This window comes from Vombatus ursinus, unplaced genomic scaffold, assembly GCF_900497805.2.
Source record: "Vombatus ursinus unplaced genomic scaffold, bare-nosed wombat genome assembly UNPS02015352.1, whole genome shotgun sequence".
Classification (NCBI taxonomy): Eukaryota; Metazoa; Chordata; class Mammalia; order Diprotodontia; family Vombatidae; genus Vombatus; species Vombatus ursinus.
Window position 1 is genome coordinate 2,839 of NW_020955130.1, and position 8,339 is coordinate 11,177.

General features: G+C 36.9%; 1 long non-coding RNA gene across 1 annotated transcript in view; it reads left to right on the forward strand.

Annotated features, from left to right (window-relative positions):
• Nucleotides 1–8,107, forward strand: part of LOC114031985 — a 9,268-nt gene extending 1,161 nt beyond the window's left edge. The window contains exons 2-3 of the long non-coding RNA XR_003567787.1: nucleotides 2,230–2,312; nucleotides 7,206–8,107. This is a non-coding gene — a long non-coding RNA (uncharacterized LOC114031985). The remainder of the gene's footprint in view (nucleotides 1–2,229; nucleotides 2,313–7,205) is intronic.
• Nucleotides 8,108–8,339: the final 232 nt, after the last annotated feature.

Genomic DNA, 8,339 nt, shown 5'->3' on the forward strand with positions numbered 1-8,339 from the left:
TCCTATTTTCCCTCTGTTTATCCTTCTCATTCTTATCACTGTCCCTCCTCACCACTGTTTTGCTTCTGACCACCATTTCTCTCAATCTGCTCTCCCTTTTATCAGTCCCCTTGCTGCTCTTATTCTCCACCCCTTCTACTTCCCTATATACTAAGCTAGATTCCTATATCCAACAGAATGTATACATTATTCATTCTTAAAGCCTCTTTCATGTGAGATTATTTACCCCATTGTGCCTCTCTTCCCTCTTCTCCCAGTGCAATCCTCTTTTCCATCCCTTATTTTTTTTATGTCATTTCATCAAAATCAACTTATACCTGACCCTCCCTCTATGTATACTCCTTCTAACTCAACTAATAGTGACACAGTTCTTAAGAATTACAAGTATAGGGGCAACTAGGTGGCACAGTGGATAGAGCACCGACCCTGAAGTCAGGAGGACCCGAGTTCAAATCTGCCTCAGACCAAACAATTGACACTTACTAGCTGTGTGACCCTGGGCAAGTCACTTAACCCCAATTGCCTAAAAAAAAAAGGAATTACAAGTATCATCTTCCCTTGTAAACAGTTTAACCTTATTGAATCCCTTATGTTTTTTCCTCTTTCCTGTTTGCCTTTTTATGCTTCTCTTTAGTCTTGTATTTGAAAATCACATTTTCTGTTCAGCTCTTGTCTTTTTATCAGGAATGCTTGAAAGCTCTCTATTTCATTAAATATACATTTTCCCCCTTGGGGGTTATATATTCAGTTTTTATAGGTAGGTGATTCTTGGTTGTGATCCTAGCTCTTTTGCCCTCTGGAATATAATATTCCAAGCCCTTCAGTCCTTTAATGTAGAAACTGCCAAATCCTGTATAGTCCTGACTATGGCTCCACAATATTCCAATTGTTTCTTTCTGGCTTCTTGAAGTATTATTTCCTTGACCTGGGAGTTCTAGAGTTTGGCTATAATATTCTTGGGAGTTTTCATTTGGGGATCTCTTTCAGGAGGTGTTTGGTCAATTCTTTCAATTTCTATTTTACCTTCTGGTTCTAGGATATCAGAACAATTTTCCTTGATAATTTCTTGAAATATATCCAGGTTTTTTTTTTATTATAGTTTCAAATGTTTTCAATTGTCTCCCTTGGATCTATTTTGCAGGTCAATGCAATGAGACATTTCACATTTTCTTCTATATTTTTCATTCTTTTGATTTTGTTTGATTGACTCTTGATGTTTCATGGAGTCATTAGCTTCCACTTGCCCAATTCTCATTTTTAAGAAATTATTTTCTTCAGTGAGATTTTGTACCTCCTTTTCCATCTGGCCAATTCTTATTAAGGAGTTGTTTTCTCCAGTGAATTTTTGTAAACTTTTTTCTATTTTCTTAATATTGCAATGAGAGATAATATAAGGTTTGTTTCTTCTGAATGCTTGTGATAGTCCATGATAATTTCCAGATGGCTTATAAGTGCTCATGGATTTCAAACAGCCTGACATTTATTTGCACTGCAAGAATGCAAATATTCATAGCATCTTGATCCTGTGATCATACCACTGATGAGATAGAATTATATGGTAACAAAGGGGAATGAAGGAGCTCTCTGATGTGGTGTATAGAGTGCAAGTTAGAGTATGCTCATACATCTGATCACCTATTGAAAATCTGTTTGCACCCAAATATGGACTTCTGTGACCATAGCTGTTTGGAAACAATTTGATGACAGGTTGAGAAACTTCAACAACATGTTGCACTGAGTCAGAAGTGGTCAGTGTGGTGTCAGTCATACAGACACAGAAATTATTGTGTGTATGATGGTTCTGAATTTTTTTCAGAAACAAACCTATATTGCTTTGAATATACATATGGTTGTTGTCACAGGGGAAAACATGTTTGCAACAAATTTTGGACAATTATTTGCTACATAAAGCAGAATTAAACATTTTTAAACATGAACCAGTTGGATCAATATCCTGAATCCCCAAGGGGTTCATGCAAAGTTCTAGATTAGGGGAAGTCTACAACTCTGAAAGGAGGAGTTAGAAAAAGGTGACTCCACCTACAAGAAAATGGGAGCTATCAAGTGGGAGTAGCTAGTTTTCAGTTAGCCTAATCACCTCCAACACCAGAACAGAGTTACAAGAGTCTCATGGAGAATGCGACTGATGCAATCAATTAAGTTGCCTATTCTATTCTGAGGTGCTATAAGCAGATCCTACTTATTATAATATCCTCTTTTCCCTGGCAGGTGTTTGAGTTCCAGTTGACTCCAGAAGACATAAAAGTCATTGATGGCCTTAACAAAAACCTTCGCTATGTGACCTTAAATCAGTGAGTTTTTGCTCTTAACATCTAACTTTTTCTTAGAGGTCTGTTACTGTAAGGATGTAGTGCAGCACTTTAAAGGAAGGAGTGCTTTTTCAAGTCCTTTATGGAGAAGTTATAAATCTACAAAGTATAATATTTTACAGTGGTCATCAAATCTCCTCTTCCTCTTATCTGAAGCAGCACTCTGGACCTCTCCTATGCTAGGCCAGGTCTGGAAAAAAGCCTTTTCAGCAATTGATGGTCAAAGGTAAAATTGCAATAAGGTATTTGCAACTTCAGTCATATGTCTGCCTTCAAACATGGCTGTTCAGTTCTCTATGTAGTCCTCCTGTCTGTCTTTATAGTTTAATAGAAAAATTGTATTTTGTGGTAGAAGATTTTTATCATTTTTTCATGCACAATGGGTCCTTTTTTTTTCCACTTTCAGTAACCAAACTTCTCCCATACAAAAGGAGTGGTACCTTGTATCAGAAACTTAGGTTCTAATTGTGTTTCTGATGCTTACTAGCTATGAGACAATAAATGAGTCCCTTTTCCTCTCTGAATCTCAGTTTCTTAGAAAATTTGGAAAAAGAAGGGTTTGGATTAGATGATTTCTAAGGTCTCCAAATTAGGTCTGAAGGGTGCCCTAGGGCCTCGATTCTGTGAAGATGAGCACTAGAGCAACATTGTTTAATGTTACCATGGAAGGGTATAGTCATAGGCATTCAAGGATAGATGAAGAAAACTGGAGTAGCTTCCTCCAAACCCATTTCCTATGAGGATTGTTGTTCTCCTCTATCATTCCTCAGCAAGTGAGGTTCAGAGAAGCCCCACACCTCTTCCCATGACTGCTTTTATTCTCGTTAGGTGGCTGGTTTCACATTAGCCTAGGGTTATTGAGAAATTATATAAAACATGATCACTAAAATAAGCATGGTACATGTCTTTAGTTTTCTGTCTTCTAACTTTGCAACCTTATTTTTCATGTCTAAAATTGAACTCATTATCTTTCCTTCACACACTTCCCACCTCCAAACTTCCCCTCTTACCATCAAGGGCACTGTTATCCTCCCACCCCCAAAGCTTATAACCTAGGTGTCATCCTTGACTCCTCACTGTCTCTCACCCCACCCCTTCTCATGTTCAATCTGTTGCCAAGGCCTGTTGATTTCACCCTTTTAACATCTTTTGAATATGCTGCCTTCTCCCCTCTGATACTGCCACCACTGTGGTGCAGACCCTGTTCACCTCACACCTGAACCATTGTAATAGGCTTCTGGTGAGTCTTCCTGCCTTAAGTCTCTCCTCATTCCAGTCCATTCTCCATTAAGCCACCATGTCAGCTAAGAAACCCTCATGGCTCCCTGTCATCTCCAGGAGCATATATAAAATTCTCTGTTCAGCATTTAGAGTTCTTCCTCCCCCACCTTTCCAGTCTTCCCACACTTTACTCCCTGCCACGTACTCACGCATCCAGCGACACTAGCCTCTTGTTTTTTGTGAAGAAGGCATGCCATCTTAGGCTCTGGATGTTTTCTCTGGCTCTCCCCTATTCTTGGAATACTCTTCCCCTCACCTCTGTCTCCTGGCTTCACTGGCTTTCTTCAAGACTCAACCAGAATTCTACCTTTTACAGGAGGCCTTTCCCAACCCCTCTTAATTCTAGTGCCTTCCCTCTTTTTTTATTCCCCCCCACACTTAATAGTATTTTATTTTTCCCATTTGCATGTAAAGATAGTTTTCAACATTCACTTTGATAAGATTTTGAGTTCCAAATATTTTTCTCCCTCCCTCCCCTCCTTTCCCCAAGACAGTATGTAATCTGATATTATTAACAAAGCCCAGAAGACAATCAAGAAAGAGAAATTCCATTTAAAATAACTGTAGACAATATGAAATATTTGGGAGTCTACCTGCCAAGACAAATTCAGAAATTACATGAATACAATTACAAAACACTTTTCACACAAATAAAGTCAGATCTAAATAACTGGAAAAATATCATTTGCTCCTGTGTGGGCCGAGATAATGTAATAAAAATGACAATTCTACTTAAATTAATTTACTTATTCAGTGCCATACCAATCAAACTACAAGAAATTATTTTATTGAGCTAGAAAAAATAATAACAAAATTTGTCTAGAAGAACAAAAAGTCAAGAATATGAAGGGAATTAATGAAAATAAATGCAAGGGAAGATGGATTAACTGTACCAGATATAAAACTGTATCATAAAGCAGCAACCATCAAAACTATTTGATACTGGTTAAGAAATAGAGTGGTAGATCAGGGGAATAAATCAGGTACTTAGGACACAGTAGTCAATGAATATAGTAATGTACTATTTGATAAACCCAAAGATTCCAGTTTCTGGTTCAACAACTCACTATTTGACAAAAACTGTTGGGAAAACTGGAAAAAAGTAAGGCAGAAGCTAGACACAGACCAGCATCTTACACAGTATACCAAGATAAGGTCAACATGAGCGCATGATTTAGACATAAAGAATGATACCATAAGCAATTTAAGAGAGCAAGGAATAGTTTACCTGTCAGACCTATGGAGAAGAGAAGAATTTATGACCAAACAAGAGGTAGAGAAATTATGAAGTACAAAATGGATAGTTTTGATTACATTAAAAAGTTTTTGCACAAAGCCAATGCAGCTAAGATTAGAAAGTAAGCAGAAAGCTGGGAAACAATTTTTATAGCCAGTTTCTCTGATAAAGGCCTCACTTCATTCCCCCCCCATGTTTTCTCTCTTTTATTGTTGTTTTTATCATCTTCATCATTGTCGTCATCCTCATCAGCATCATTGTCTTTGTCATCATCATTATTACATTTCTTTTTTTTATTAATTTATTTTTAATTTTCAGCATTCACTTCCATAAGCTTTTGAGTTTTAAATTTTCTCCCCCCCCACCTCCCTTCCCAAGATGGCATGCAATCTGATATAGGCTCTACATATACCTTCCTATTAAGCATATTTCACATTAGTCATGTTGTAAAGAAGAATTAGAACCAATAGGAGGAACCACAAGAAAGAAGAAACAAAACAAAATAGAAGAGAAAAAAAGAGCAAATACCATGCCTCAATCTGCATTCAAACTCCATAGTTCTTTCTCTGGATGTGGACAGCATTTTCCATCATGAAACTTTTGGAAATGTCTTAGATCCCTTAAAGGCTTCACTTCTAAAATATATAGAGAACTGATTTAAATTCATAAGAATACAAGTCATTCCCCAACTGATAAATGATCAAAAGATATAAACAGGCAGTTTTCAGATGAAGAAATTAAAGCTATCTATAGTCTTCTTAAACTTTTTTCACTCGCAACCCCTTCAATGCTTCTTAAACTGTGGTTCATGACCCACATATGTGGTCACGACCCACAGTTTAAAACGCAATACTCTAAATCACTATTGATTAGAGAAATGTAAATTAAAACAACTCTGGTGTACCACTTCACACCTATCAGATTGGCTAATACGACAAAAAGGAAAATGATAAATGATGGAGAAAGTGTGGGAAAATTGTAACACTAATGCATTGTTGGTGAAGTTGTGAACTGATCCAACCATTCTGGAGAACAATTTGGAACTATGCCCAAGGGCTACTGTGCACACCCTTTGATCCAGCAATGCCCCTTCTAGGGCTGTATCCCAAAGAGATCATAAAAAATGGAAAAGGACCCACATGTACAAAAAATTTACAGTGCCTTCCCTCTTGATTATTTCCTGTATATAGTTTGTTTTACATATTTGTTTGCTTATGATCTTCTCCATTAGATTGCGTGTTCTTCAAGGGCAGAGATTGTCCTTTGCTTTTCTTTGTATCCTCATAGCTTAGCACAGTGCCTCATATATGGCAGGCATAATAAATGCTTATTGACTGACCTGCTGCATAGTGGAGTATTTACTATGCTATTAATTGCCCTTGGAATATCTCCTCTATCTGATTCTAAACAAACAATCAGAATTTAATAGAGTTCATAGTACAGACTGGCCAAAGTCTACCACAATACTTTTCCTGCTCTCAAATTCCCTCCATGCTGTGGAAGCAAAGCCTGTTTTGTTAATTGATGTGGATAAAGGTATGCCATGGTATAGGGAGGCAATGTGACAATTATCATGGGAAAAGCACTGAATTTTAAGTCTCAAGTTTTAGCCTTGATTCCTCTCTCTGCCACTTACTACCAGTTTGACTCAAGGGAGGTCACTTCCCCTCTGTTGGCTTCAGTTTCTTAAATCAGACCCTTCCAAATTTCTTAATGATAGTAATTGACATTTACAAAAGTCCTTTGTACCCATAGTTTCAAGTGAACCTTGCAATAACCCTGTAAAACAAGTTGTCCAAAAATATTATTTTTCATTTTAAAGATGAAGAAATTGAGCTTCTGAGACATTTTGATAATTTGCTCATTGTCATACAGCCAGTAATCAAGAGGCAGAGCTTGGATCCAAGTTTTCTGATTCCAGAGCCAAGATCTTTTGTTTACTATTCGGTTGATTCAGTTATGTCTGACTCTTTGTGACACCATTTGGGGTTTTCTTGGCAAAATACTGGAGTGGTTTGCCATATTATAGGTCTATTATACTACCAGGTCTACTTATACTCCAAGTCTATTATACTACCCATTTATTTTCCTTGTATCTCAGAAATGCTTTCTGTTTAAGGAAACTGAACAAAGCCTGCTTGAACCCAAGGCAAGTGGGATCTATAGCTAAGTCCTCATTCAGTATTTAGATGCATGGGCCAAAGAAAACAAACCATTACAAAGATTGTTTTTCTTAATCTGGGAAAGGGTGTATTTGGGGAGGTTGGGTTTGGGGGGTGGGAAGTTGTTGGAGTTGGTGTGTTGGAGAGATTTCTTTAATGAATAAGACTTGTATATGTATGTTTCTTTCTTTTTAGATGCCAGGAATTTCCCAACTATCCTTTTAATGATGAATACTAATGAAGTTTTGACTCAGAAGATTTGTGGCCTGAGACATTGAAGTTCTCTCAAAGGAATAGCTTATATTCTGTTGGTTTTTATGGAAATTAAATCCAGTATTATGGTTAAGCCATGCACCATGGCTAAGCCTACACCAAGGCACAGGTTAAAGGCAGTTGTTCTATTCTAAGCTCTGCCTTTCCTGCCCTCAATAAGACAGACATAATGGTACCCATTTACGTAACATTTCAAAGTATACCATGTAATAGTGCAAGTATTATCCACTTTTTTCCAAGAGAGGTATCCTTTTCTCAGAGAGGTTGTATCAGGGTTAGCATCTGGCTCATAGTCTTCCTCTTTCCTCAGATCTTACCATTATTTGTGGTACTTCAACATATATATTGATATCCCCTCCAGCATCCTAACTACTCAATTCCTTAATCTCCTCAACTCTCATGGACAACTTCTTCACTTCACCATCTATCTAGTAGTGTAGGAATGGCAGTCCCCTTCAGTTCTCTACAATTTCATCCCAGCTACTTTCATATCCAGCATGAATGCAGTAATTTCTGTAACTCTTCTGGAATGAGATTTGCCACTACCAAGGGGTACAGAAGAAAGCCAATCATATTTGTACATACATACATATACATATTAAGAAAACAATCACATGCTGTGATTACACACAAATAATGAATAGATGATAGTTCACTCAAAACCCAAAAGAACACTAGCCCCTATAAGCCTTGAGGATGACAAATATTCATATCTGAGGTAACTCCTAAGGCAGAAATAAATCTTTGTATCTGGGATTTGTCTATAGTAAAGAAGATGTGACTTCAGTACATATTATTCCAGGTGCACTCTAATTATTTTAATAATTAATGGTCAAACAATCTATCAAATAAAAATCTATCATATTAAATCTATCAAATAAAAAATATTCTTTATAAAGTAAACTTGTAAGCCTAACAATAATAAGCTTAACTAGTATTATGGATTTTTAAACTTATTGCCAGTCAAATATCAATTTGGTCTAATGCATTTATGAATCATCTTACATAAAACATCACTTCATCCCCTATCAATTTGGTATTTTATACCGAAGAGCA